Source organism: Salvia hispanica, chromosome 6, assembly GCF_029641045.1.
Source record: "Salvia hispanica isolate PSC_SH4W2 chromosome 6, Shi_PSC_v1, whole genome shotgun sequence".
Lineage (NCBI taxonomy): Eukaryota > Viridiplantae > Streptophyta > Magnoliopsida > Lamiales > Lamiaceae > Salvia > Salvia hispanica.
The window spans coordinates 31552121-31567036 of NC_142697.1; the positions used below are offsets into that span (position 1 = coordinate 31552121).

General features: G+C 32.2%; 2 pseudogenes; both read left to right on the plus strand.

Annotated features, from left to right (window-relative positions):
• The first annotated feature begins 3522 nt into the window (after positions 1–3522).
• LOC125208637 (putative calcium-binding protein CML44 pseudogene) lies at positions 3523–4278 on the plus strand (annotated as a pseudogene).
• A 3917-nt stretch (positions 4279–8195) lies between these two features.
• On the plus strand, positions 8196–8997 carry LOC125203146 (putative calcium-binding protein CML44 pseudogene; annotated as a pseudogene).
• Positions 8998–14916: the final 5919 nt, after the last annotated feature.

A 14916-nucleotide genomic window follows, 5' to 3' on the forward strand; every position in this document is an offset into this window, starting at 1 on the left:
TGTGTTCTTTCCTCCCTCAATTTTCTTGTTATAATTCCACATAGCATTGACTTTGCTTGCTATTTAAATCTAAAAGTCTTTGATTTTGGGGCATCGAGGATTGGAATCTTATTTGAACTGAATCCAAATTAAATCTGCTTTAAATATAAATTTTAATTTTGCTAGAAAAGTAAATCATGTTGTGGGAAATCTGTAATCTTAATGTTTGAAGAATGAAATTCAATAATGAATCTACAAAAAAACGTGTTGTTACCTTTTGACAATTTTCTTTTCCTGCAATAGTTAGGAAAACACCCTTTTAGCGTGTAACGTTGAAAATGTGTTATATTTACAAGTTAATGCCTATTCTTGACTTGACATATTTTGTATCGTACAAGATATCAATCTAATACTAGTACTTGGCTGGTACTATACTACTATATTATATTATTATTTGCAACATATACTTCAAGTAATTTTAGAAAAACTATGAGAAGATGAAATTGGAGACCAACTTTAGAATTAAAAAATATTATTGCCAATAAATAAAAATACACTCACACTCTTACTCTCCAAGTTAATTTTGAAAGTCAAATTAAGATTCGTTTGATAAGTTATTAATTGACAGTAAAAATAGTTATAGATATTATTATACTAGTAAACATTATTATTTTGATAACTAAGAATGATCCATAAATTTAAAAATTACATTAAGATTTACTTAATACTAACAATAATATACTGCTCCCTTCATCCGCGAATAAGAGTCCCGTTATTTCATTTCAGTCTGTTCCTAATTAGGAGTCCCGGATCACTTTTACCATAAATGATAATGGAGTCTCACGTTCCACTAACTCATTTCAATCAAATTTCATTTAAAACTAATATATACGAATGATCCATATTCCACAAACTTTTTTCAACCCACTTTTCTTAACATCTCTTAAAACATGTGCCGCCAAGAAGTGAGACTACTAATAGCGGACGGAATGAGTACAATAAAGTACTCCCTCCGTACCTCTGTTGAATCGTATTCCTTTTTCGTTGTTCCCTTGTAGCTGGATCATTTCTTTTTTTGACAAAAAATAAACTATTTCTTTTCTCTTACTTTATGTTCTCTTCATATCTCCACCTTTTTAATTTCATGCTTTATTCTCCCTTCACTTAACTTACTTTTAACAACATTTCTTAAATCTCGTGCCGAAAAGAAATGCTTCTATTGCAGATGGATGGAGGGAGTATGGGTATAATTTTAAAAGTCAGATTAAGATTACTTTAATTCTAAGTTATTGATTTATAATAATAATAATAATAATAATAATAATAATAATAATAATAATAATAATAATCATAATCATAATCATCATCATCATCTAACTACGCATGATCCGTAAATTTATAAAATTTCATTCAATTTTGTATAAAAATTATTAATTGATAATAATAGTTACATTATTATTATTATTATTATTATTATTATTATTATTATTATTATTATTATTATTATTATTATTATTATTATTATTATAAGCATGATTCATAATTTACATTAAAAGTTGCTTAATATTTCATACTCTTACTTGATAATTAGTTGTAATTACGTTATCAATCAAAGTAATATCAATTATTATTGTTATTATTTTAATAATAATCATTATTTGTATTATTGTTCTTATTACTATTGTTTGTATTTTAATAAAACAATACAAAATGTAAAAATCCTAAAATTAGAAAAATGACTATCTCAAAACTGTTAAGAAACAAGAATTCTACTTATAAAATTGCATTATTTTCCTTGTTAGCAAGATTTTTATCACTTTTCTTATTAAATAAAAATAAAATGAATATGAGTTTAAAATTTATAAAACAGATTACTATGATGATATGTAAAATCTCATAAATTCGTTCAAAATATAAAAATGGCATAAATATATCTACATTTTTATCGCGTATAGTGGCAACAATTGAATAATAATGTCAATATTATAAATATACATCGTTATCACGTTGACTTATGTAGTTCATACGCACCTTCCATTTCTCAAACAATGTAGGAGTAGTAATTTTGTAATACACTTGTGCTCATTTTTTATTTTATACAGTCCTTATTTGACGGCGTGCCACCCACTTAACAATATTCTTTTTTTCATTCTTGAACTAATTTAATACTTCCTCCGTCTGCTAAAATTTGTCTCATTTTTCCATTTCCGTCCGTCCTCCAAAATTTGTCTCATGTCACTTTTACCATTTTTTGTAATGGACCTCATATTCCACTAACTCATTCCTATTCACATTTTATTATAAAACTAATATATAAAAGTAGGACCTACAATCCACTAACTTTTTCAACTTATTTTCCATTACATTTCTTAAAACCCGTGTCTGGTCAAACCGGGACGAATTTTTGTGGACGGAGGGAGTACAGTTTCTTTAGGAAGCCTAATTTGACATATTTATATAGTTAACACATTTAAGAAATTTTAAACCTTTTTTCTAGTAATCTTATTTTGTTCTGTATTTGTTAAAAAAGTTTATTAGCTTTTGAACCCTAATGAAATGCATAAAAACTTATAAAATGCAACTATAAGTCGTGAAACAACAAATTATATTGGAGTTATATATATAAAAGACTGTTAATTGTCTGTAAGATTTAATTGGAGTAAGCGAACTTATATATTTTGGAGAGTTTATAATATGTTGAAATGATCAAAACGAATTTATAAGTCATAAATAGCAGGGATTAATTTTGGTGAATTGATAAAAACTAAATAAAATCTTAACTATTTTTCGTAGACTATACTAATTTTGGTGAATGAGTTAAAACAAAAAGTAAGCATTTGTCGTGGACCGGTGAAGTATTGTTTTTCCTAAGCATCAAAATTAGAAAAAAATAATTACTATTCCATCCAATAATTAGTAAAATAAGAAAGATATTAAACGGAGAAGTGATTGGAATATTGAAAATTTTTATTAAATTCTAATAGTATTAGTATATGCTATGTCCATGAATATGTGTCTCGTATTTTCTCTTTGGTATATTCGTTATTACACGTCTTATTTATCTATTACTTCATTCGTATCTGATTAATTGAATCATTTTTCCATTTCAGAAAATCCACTGTAAGTGAGTTATTTATATATTTGTAAAAAAATAATATTATCTCTTACTTTATTCACTATTCTACTTTGTTCACTCTTCTACTTTATTCTTCGTTCACTTATCACACAAAACATCTACTATTTCTTAATCTTGATTATTCCTAACTAGAAAAACATCTACTTTATTCCACCAACTTATTCCAGCATATATCACTTTCTCAAAGCTATTGAGCAATCACTTGATTATTCCTAACTAGAAAAAACATGGCAACAAACAAAAAGTAGAATGAAACAACTGCAGAAATTTCTCCATATTAATATCCTTCTTCTTCGATTTTTCCCATAAAAAATATTCTTCAATTCAAATGACCGTTACACACGCAATATTCAATCATTGAAATAAAACACATTTTCATTTTTCCCTCCCCTTATAAAAACCCTTTATCCCACCAACCAATCAAACAATAAATTCTTCTTCATCTTCATCTTCATCTTCATCCTCGTCTTCATCTTCATCCTCGTCTTCATCTTCGTCTTCATCGTTTACGAATACGAGTAATGTCTCCGATGATCAGCGCAGACGATCTCCACCAAATCTTCAAAAACTTGGACAAGGAAAACAAAGGCGTAGTCGGCATTGATGAGCTGCACGGCCTCCTCGGCCGAATCGGGGTCCACACGACCCCCGAGGAGCTCGAGAGGTTCGTGGGGCGAACCACCCTCGACTACTTCGAGTTCCTCTTCTTCTACGAGGCCATGGTCAAGGCCTCCAAACCAGAACACGAGCACGAACACGAGAAAGATCTTCGCAAGGCGTTTGAGGTCTTCGACTTGAACGGCGATGGCTACATTTCGTCGGAGGAGCTGCGGAGCGTGCTCTCCCGATTAGGCCTGCTCAACGAGAAGGCTGACGATTGTAAGTGCATGATCGGCGTCTACGACGATAACTCTGACGGCGTTTTGGATTTTCACGAGTTTAAGAATATGATGTCCGTCGTGGATTCAGGAAATGAAACTCGTGGGGTCAGAAATGGGGCTGATGGGGACTTGATCGACTGAATTTAATAGAATTTTCACATAGTTTGTATGGATGGATTTGTTTGATTCAATTTGTTTGGAGCATTTGGTTTTTGATTAGTTAATAGTCGGAAGAATTCTGTTAATTTTTTGGAAGTGTATAGATTACTAATTCAATCTTAATTGTTTAATTCTGTTGTCCTAACTTAGTCAACTGTGACACATGCATTTATATGAATGCATATAGTAAATTAATGAGAACCACATTTTGGACAATTAGTACTCAATTCTGTTCCATAGTGTAGTGAAATTATTTTCCAATTTAGTAAAATTCAAAATATTTCTTCTTACTTGCGAGTATCCATAGCAGTGAAGTTATTTTCCTTTTTAGTAAAACTCAAAACATTTCTTCTCACTTACTTTACTATCTTTTACTTTATTCTTTCTTCATCTCTTTGCTTTTCATTTCCTATTTTATTCTTCCTTAACTCATTAACACAAATTTTTTTAAATCGCATGTCGAAAAAAAACGTCTCCACTATCGCGAAAGGAGGAAATACTACTTATTTAACACAAGGATCTAGAAATAAGATGATGGGGCTGATATTATTCTTATCTCAATATGAGGACAAAGTTTTTAGGACAGGTTTGATATAATGGAACCAAGAAAGGAATGAAGTATCGAGTGTACTTTCATTTTATTCATTTGTTTGACATGTAGTTCTCCTTTAGAAGTTCATTTTATTATACTCTCTTCGTCTAGCTATAAGCGATTAATTTCATTCTCATCCCTAAAAACTAATAGCTGGTGGATGGAAACTAACACTATTTCTTGTATAATTAAAGTGAATTATACACATGCTTAGCCAGTTAGGGGTGGCAAATCGTGGTGTGTTGTTTCGTTATTGTATCGACACGACACGATAATAACAAACACGAACACGACCGTTAAGAAAACTGTAAACACGAACACGAACACGACCCGCTACCCTCAGACACGAACACGACAAGAACCCATTAACGACACGAATCACTTCGGGTCAACACGACACGATAACAACACATATATGACACGAGACAATAACGACACTATATTAATATTATTTCTTAACGTGTAACATGAACACGACACTATACTAATACTAAGTGCTCTATTAGACTAAACCTAATTTAAATATTTAAAATAAATAAAATAATAATAATTTTATAATATATTAATATTATTTCTTAACGTGTAACACGAACACGATACGAAATTTTCGCGTCGTTATCGTGTCGACACGATAAGGACACGAACCCAATAAGTTTTTGACACATACACATTAATTTATATCCATTAATTCCGTGCATGTTCATGTCGTGTTATCGTGTCGTGCCAAAAATTGTCAGCCCTAATTAGCCTAATTATATAGCTTTGTAATGGTTCTTTAATAGTTTGCAACTCTACCAAACAATAAAAACTCCACCAAACACACACTATAACTCTATAACGGCTTTAAGGTGTCATTCATCCACGTTAGACTAGTGATTATCAAGTTGAAATCGACACATAATCACATATAATACCTGCTCAATTGGTGTATTTTTTCCTTGAATTTAAATAATTATTTTTTGTTTAATGTTGATTTAATTACGGGTTTCCACGTTTGTAGGATATACGAAAATAATAACCTTTCAAAGATCAATGGGTCATATGTCCCTATTTATAAATAGGGACACACTTTCCCACGTTTGAGGCTCCTACCTCAATAATTCAATAATTTATGTATTGTAAATTACATATTTAGAAGACTAGAACACTGCTGACACATGGAAATATATTATAGTTTGATTAATACGCATGATCCTATATATACGAAAAATTCAACTCATGTAATTTCTGGGTATTTTGGCAAGCCAGCCCTTCTTGATTATAATTTCATGTATTTTTATTTGGTTGAATAATGATTGACTATACACAATCCCACGTGACATATATTTATTATATTTCGATTTTCGTATACGTTCGATTCTCACAATTGCTCGTAACGAGACTAGAGATCGTGTTTATTCTTATCAATTGTTCGATTCTAGCTCATTGTTTTAAAATATGGATCGTTAACCTGTGCAAATATTACAATATGTCTTATGATTATCCATCTCACTCCACCTATATGACTAATTTAATTATATATAATGCCTATACAGTATTATCTTGTCTAAAGTACTGACAACTATTTTTATGTTCCGTCAATATTGATGTATGCAGAAGTAGAAATATACTTCTTCTGTCCCATAAAATTACGTGTACTTTCCATTTTTGTCCGTCGCATAAAAATATGGGCATTTCCATTTATGAAAAGTTATCCTAGTTTATTAACAGTATACATCAAGTTATTTACAACTTATATCACCATTAAAACACTAATAATAATGGAGTTCCACTTTCTAATAGCACTACATTAACTGCTTTCTTCTACTATTTTTTACTTACCAATTTTATTTTAATTCTCGTGTCATATCATATGTTCATATTTTTTTGAACATTTATTCTGATAAAGTCAAAAGAGCTCAAACCACCAAAGAACTCGTTAGCACATCAATTAAGAAACAACACAAAATAAAATTAGATCTTAAAATACAACTAGCAAACCAAACTAACAACACATGGCTAGAAAAAAACTAAGACATCATAAATATATTGGAGAAATGGATCGATGTCGACCATCGATTAAAAGTCGTTGGAGGCACCTCGTGTTCTTATTCTCCTCCAAAAGTTTCTTTGGGATTTGTATGGAAAGAAGCTATCAACTACCACATTTTCAAAATCATAAATGAATTCATTAATCATGATATTAATGCTGCAGTAATTATTTAGATATGATGGGCTAAAACTACTAGCCACATTAATTTGTTATATTTGAGTTATTACTCATACAAGAAAAATAAAAACCAGAGGAAATTTCCTAGATGTTTCACCACAGTCCAAAACAATGAAGGCGTGTGGTGAAAAAATATAACCAATGCATTTGAGTTTAATCTTTTGATTCTAATTATATTTTTTGTTTTTTATTTTTTTTTAAAAAGGAAGATATATTATAAATACTCGTCCATGTATTCACAAATCACAATATCAATTTTCACTTTTTATAGTCAATTTCTACGTTAAAAATTCCACTTGATGTTAATATTATTCTTCTACATGCATCACCAATGCTTGCGGAATAGCTTCCATATGTCATCACCAACAACCAGAGAAGGAAAAACAAAAAATAAAGGAAAGAGAGCCAACCCACAACATATGCTCTCAAAAAGTTCACAAAATAATATTTAATGAAATGCCAAGAAAAACTACAAAATTTGGATTCATTCGCTATTATATCATGACGAAAAATTTGATATCTTGTATAATTGATATTTTTCAACTAATTAAATATCGGTATTTTCCTTATGAATGGACAATACTCTCTCCATCTACGAAAAATAGTCTCATTTTGCCATTTAGGATATCTAAAAAATATAGTCTCATTTTTAAAAATGGAAAGTTTCTCTTCATACTTTTTACACTTTTTCTCCTCTCATTTATACTTACCACTTACTCTACCTACTTTTTCTTCTCGTCTATCTTACTTTACTTACATTTCCTCATCATATCTCCTGCTTTATCAATTTTTTATTAAAGCTCGTATAATCCACATATGAGATTATTTTTTTTGGACGGAAGGAGGATCATTTACTATAGTTCATTGGCAGTGGCTTGTAATTCATAATTTACTTTTTAATTAAATGATGTTGTCATATCGGATACAATTTTCTGAAAATTTTCATCTTATCATGATCATTAAGACTAAATTGATGAGCAATCAGACTTAATCAAATTTCATAATTTATCTAGTAATTTGTCTAAAACTATTATATATCCTCTTACTTGGATTAAACAAAATAATCGATTACCGAATCTTCCTAACTTCAATTTGTCTTCGCCACTATCTTTCCTCGAAATTTCTTGCAGTCGTGCATTTGTGAACATCATGGAAAGATTGTGTTAATCTATATATACATCCGTACGTATGTACAACATCAAAAACGCGTCATTATTTGATAAATTCAAAAGCCCATTCCACATCTATATATATATATACCATTTTCCCCTCTATTTATTTCATGCACTAAATAAATTCTCTTTTCCCCTTAATTTCTACATAAACATTGCATTATATTATAACAATATGTATCCTCTCACCACATATCACTTGCACCAAATCTTCAACGAGCTCGACCGAAACAAGGACGGCCTAGTGAGCATCGACGAGCTCATGTCGCTCCTCACTAGGCTCAGCCTACATGCTAAACAGGCCGAGCTTGAGCTTCTAGTGGGCGATGACAAGGCCCTCGATTTTTTCAATTTCCTCTTCTTCTACCAATCCTTGAACAAAATCATTGTTCAAGAAAATCGAGACCAAATCAAGGAGCGACACCTTGAATCCTTGGACGACGATCTTAGGAAGGCATTCGGGGTTTTTGATTTGAACAACGACGGGTTCATCTCCGGGGAAGAGTTGCGGATTGCATTAGGTAGGTTAGGGTTATGGGATGAGAAGAGTTGTGGCCAAGATTGTGTGCAAATGATTGGCGTCTACGACACGAATTCCGATGGATTGCTAGATTTTGAGGAGTTTAAGGAAATGATGTCCATGGATTCCTTGGAATCTTGTTAGAACTTTGCTTCTTTTTTTTTCTACTTTGATTTTTTCCTTGGAAGGAATTTTCATTGTGACTTTTTATCTTCCAAAGAAAAAACTTTGTGTAACGTATGTGGCTATGTATATAGTTTGATTTATTCTTTATGGTTGATGGTTGCTTTTTATAAGAAACATAAAATGGCTTACAAACATTGAAGGGGAAACTTAAACCTCTGATCTACGGAGCTAGTTATTAAAATTTGAGTTAGATTTAATTATTAGAAATCATTTTGGCCTACCTCTTTTATTGGATGAATGAATGCAGAACCTGAGTCTTAAATCTAGTGAGGTGTTTTTTTTTCAAAAAAAAAGGCAATTAATTAATTTCACTTACAATGATTTAACACGTTTAAGTATTAAACATCTCTTATTATCATTTCATAATATCTACCTTAAATACCTTAAATGTCTTATTTACTTTTTGTTAGTACATTGAATAACAAAATTAATTCTCTCTCTGCTCTTCATTATGTGTTTAGTTTTCCTCTTTTTTTTGACATTTCTTAGTCTTATTTCACTTTTACTATTTTTGTTAATGGGTCACGCATCCTACTAATTCACTCATCTCACATTTTATAATCAAATTAATATATAAACTCATATTCTACTAACTTTTTCAATATATTTTCATTAGTATTTCGTAAAATCCATGTCAAATTGATAAGTCGTATTCTAAGCCTTGGTTACTGGTCAGTATGTCGTGAAATGCATGTATTATCTGCAAAACAGTTGCTCAAGTGTGCAGGATTAAGGGATCTAAGTCAGTAGGAGACGATTCAGGCGACGCAAGTGAAAAGAGCGCTAGAAGCGTGCAATACTGACCAGGATGCATGCCAGAGAAAAGGCTCGAGATGGAGAAGAAGGATAGCTTGGATGATCATTAACAAGGGCAGAAAAGTCAAATCGTGAAGGAAGTCTACCCTAAAAGCAAGGGCAAGCCTCCCTACAAAAGAAGCCACTTGGAGAGAGAAAAGGAGTTCTAAGTTCGCAAGCTCTCGGTTCTCATACACACTTAGTAGAATTCTCTCTAGAAGATCAGTCTTTCAGCATTATCCAATCTCTCGTTCCTCGCCACAGCTATGGTCATTTGACGTCCAAGAGTCTGCCGGAGATCCATCATTCTACCGTTCCAGCCAGTTTGCCGTAGTAGTATAGCAGTATCATCGCCCGAAGTGGCAAAACAATCGTTATTTTGCTTTCTAGTTTAATCTTTACCTGTTTTCGTCGTTGGATTTGTTGCAAACATTTATCGTTGTTGCCTTTTGAAGTACTTTGTGAAGATCCAAACGTTTAAGTTATGAAGTTTCTATTTCGTATGTCGTTTTGGTTCGAGTTTGCTTCATTCTGCCTAGGAAAGTTAGATCTAGTCGTTGCTTTTAATTTCTAAGTGTTTTCTTATCTGGAGTTGTTGATCTAAGGTTGTAGTTATGTTTCAGTCTAATTTTCGTGCACGAGTCTTTTGTTCTGCATTGTAATCACCGTCTTGCATGTTAGTCAGTAGAGGTAAACTGCAGTTCCGCCGTTCATTTTAAGGTTGAGCATTTTAATCAATGAATTTTGAGTTTGAAGTTATGAATCTGAGTTTAGTCATGGAGTTTGTGTTCATATGATTTCTGTTAATACTTGGTGAAGAAGAAAACGTCAAAATCAACTTTTGCCTTGGACCACTTTTACTTTTTGGGTTACTTTTGCTTTTGTCTCCTACTTTTCAGTTGTACCTTCCAGACCTGTTAGAAAGCCAACCAGCCACCAGATATGCCTTGTTGTCTAAATTTCCTCTTTCAGTAACTGTCTACTTTTCGTATACCTTTGAGATACCTTGTCCCATATTTTCACGAACACAACCACATGCCTGTTACTTTCACGCCTACTAGTCAGTAGAGTACCATCTTTATTTCTCGTTTAGGTAAATCCCAACCCCAAAAGCGTGGTAGCAAACCAAAAACACCCAGGAAAATCACCGCAGTTATCCGAACATGTCCATCCTTGTGGGATTCGACCCTTACCTCCATTATACTAACCAGTAGAAGTGGATTGAGGAAATTTGTTTGTTACCGGGGTTATCGTACCAACGACTCAGCTAGGTCGGGAATCTCATCCTGATCAATTGGATGCACCCCTGTATTTACATACGCTGACCGAGAGAAAACCTGCACTTTCACAAATCAAAGTGAGACATATAATGGGGACAGAGGGAGTATATAGAATATAACCCACACTCTTTTTTCACTCAATTGATGTTATATAGATTTCTTAAAACTCGTAAAGTTAAAGACTCAAAGTGGCACATTTATTCATGGACAAAGGGAACACTAATTTTTTGATGTTCATCTCACAATAGAGATAATTTTTATTGTAACTGTAGTGATCAGACCATTCGGGATTCACTAATTATTGGGACCTCTTTTATTGATATTGGTCTCAGATGGCTAATCTCAGAGGTACAACCCTAAGCTATCAAGAAAGTCTCTGATCTTGAGATTCCAGCTTCACCGAGTTCCTGCACACTAAGTAAATAAGTTAGTCACACAAGAGATTGATCTCGAGGGATCTGGCAATTAAGATAGACTAAGTCAGGTAATCGGGCCGCGGATGGCTCAGGTCACAGCAGTGACTGCACTAAGCCTTAGACCTCCACAATCCTCACTGCAAGTCACAAAGGAGAGCACCGTTGAACGAACCACACAACCAGAGATCTGTGAAACCCTAGATCTCACCGGTCATCGCACACCACAACCATCTCTACACACGGATCCACACAACACCTCTCAGACCAAAGCCTTACACCAAAGAAACCCTCGCACAACACCTTCAAGCACAAAAGATCGGTCACAGAAGAAGACCGAACTCTAGGGTTTAAGAAGGAAACCGAAGAAGTTGTCTAACACTCAAACTACACCGATAGATCTCTTAGAAACTGAGAATCGTCGGTCAAACCAAGAGCTAGAAGGAAATCGCTTGCTAAAACCGCCGAAAACTTAGAGAGAATGCAGAGAAAACTCAGAGAGAGAGAGAGTGTGTGTCTAGCACGAAGAATGAACAGAATGAGAGAATCCTCTCACTTAATAACACACCCTAGATCCAACGGCTGAAGAGCAGGATCCGCGTGGAGGTTCCATGTGGAAACCATCCAGCGAGTCTGGTAAGTAAACGGGCCAGCCTTTGTTTGGGCCACAATATAATTACATGGGCTCGACAAAATACCAGCCCAACCAATTAATATTAGAAGCTCAAAGCAAAGGGTCCAATATTCAACGGTAACTAATTCTTGGGAGATGGATCATGACAGAACTTTTTTTAAAGTCAGAATATAAAATTACATTAGTTCGCAAATACATTGATATTAGGTGACATCACAAAACATATTAGTTGTTGAATCAATAAATATCAATTTCTTATTCAATATTAGAAACTGATAGTACGTTTTATAATGCAAATTGATATTAATATATCAAAGAATTAATATAAATTTTAAATATTAGTTATATATATACATAAGTGCGTGATTTCATTAAGATAGATATGAATGTTCAGAGAGAAATTATCGACTATTTGAATAATTTTGTTAAATATATATACGAGCCATGTAGCGATGAATTTCAAATGTTTTTGGTAATTTACGTGTGATGTTGTTTGATTGGAATGTTGAGTTGACCTGATTATTGTCCTATGTGGACCATTCATAACTATATCTTAGTGGTTATAATTTTGAATTTTGACAAATCTAGTAGACCAATACTTTTTGACCCTGATATTTTAATATACATAAATCAAAAAAAATAATAAGCTTATAGGTTAAAAGTTGAATTCTTTATTTTTTCAAATACTTCACTTGACGTTTTCATATGGCCGGTTCGAATTGTTAATTTATGTCATCTTATAGACCTCATATATAAACTTCATACTAGTATATAGCAACATTTTATAAAATAATTTCGAAATTTATTAGATGGTTTGGGTCCGATCGTCGGCTATTTACGAAGTATTAGTTGTATACACATTAATTCCTAACAGAAATGAACTAATACAATTAATTCGGCAGCTATCATGTGATTTGATTATAGTAGATGACATCATAAATTTATTGTTCTTATTCACCTCCAAAATTTTCTTTGGTGGATTAGGATTTGTATGAAAATAATCTACTAATTTAAACATTTTCAAAATCATAAATACGTTAGATTAATTCATTAGACATAGTAATTTTAAAGCTGCAATAATAAGAAATGGTGGGCTGAAAAGTATATTACATTAATTTGTTGTGTACAAGTAAGAGGAAATTTCCTAGATGTTACCCAACAAGTACAGATGAAGGCGTGTGGTGCAGAAAATATACCTAATTGTGTTTGAGTTTAATGCTTTTTATTTAAAAGATATTGACATCTAGTATCATGAAATTGTCAAAAAGTTGGATTTTTCTTACGAACAAGAAATTGACAAAATATCACGAACTTTACTCTGAGGTTGTTATTTCCCACCAATGAAAAAATTCTGGCAAATAATTTTATTTTACGAATTTTTTTTCATAATTTTTCAACAACAACTTCGAGGGCTTCAAGTTTTTCAATCTTTGAAGATTGTTTTTCTTGAAGCACACCCTCCGAAATTATTCTTCAATCTATTAATACAGCCGGGATTTTTTCATTGGTTGGAAATAATAAACTCGGGGTAAAGTTCGTGATATTATTTGCCAATTTCAAAGTTCGTGGAAAAAACCCAACTTTTTGAAAATTTCATAATATTAATTGTTAATATCCCTTTATTCTAATATATTTTCTGTTTCATTTATATAAGAAGAGTATACAGTACTATATCCATCCATAAAAAGTGTAATTTCTTTTTCAGCCGTCCAACTTTTCATTTTCTTTGGTCATTTCTCCACTTAAAAGACTACTACATGAAGCATGAGGTTCATACCAAATATATTTGTTGCCTAAGATTTATAGTTGTGCGATTAATTGGGATGTTTCATGTCGCTCTCTTGATATTAGCTTTTGATTTGAGTATTTAGGATTAGGGTTTCGTGCTTTGTTCTAGTTCAACTTTTTGCATTCATGTTAATTTACTCCATTTGTTTCTCTATATTTATCATAGATTAATTCATTAATCTATGATAAATATAGAGAAACAAATGGAGTAATTTTAGCATGAATGCAAAAGGTTGAACGATTAGAGTGTTGACGATTTACTTACATCAGCAAGGCTTGCGCAATGCTGCCATACGTCATCACTAACAACAAAAAAAGAAAGAAAAGAAAAGGAAAGAAAACCCACTATAACAAATTAAAGCTCTTAAAAGAAAAAATTATAAACCCACACGGCCACACGTAAGAGGTGCTTCCTTCAAAAAAAGAAAAATGATTAAACATTAAAATAAAATAAATAAAAAATCGACAATGACCCAAACATATCTATAAATCTTAGTACTCCCTCCGGCCCACTTTAGGAGTCCCGGTTGAGTTCAACACGGATTTTAAGAAATACAAAAGAAAGTTGGTGAAAAAAAATAGTGGAATGTGGGTTCTACTTTTATATATTAGTTTTATAATAAAATGTGAGTGGAAAAATGTGAGTGGAATGTGGGGCCTATTACCAATTATGGAATATTCCAACCGGGACTCCTAAAGTGGGACACCCAAAAATAGTAAACTGGGACTATTTAAGTGGGACGGAGGGAGTATTACAGAATATATTTATTTCATGACTGACGCTCATATATTATTGTCGCCTTTTGGCTTTTGTTTATAATTATCTTAAAAATAGTTTTTTTTATATATTTCGATCAAATGACGCTGTTTTCTTTATGAATGGATGTCATTTACGATGACTTCCACGTATGATTTCTCGTTTACAATTTCATGAAAAAAAAAATCCTCATCATGGGATAATTGATACCAATTTCAAATTTCATATTTTTTCAACTAATTTCGAAAATTACAAAACCAACTAATATTTGTTCAAATTTCATTATCTGATAATTTGACCTATAATATACATCCTCTGTATAGATGAAACTAAAAATTAAAGATCAATTACCGAATCTTCCTAACTTTGGTTTGTTTTTGCCACTCTCTTTCCTCGAAATACTTGCAAGCGTGCA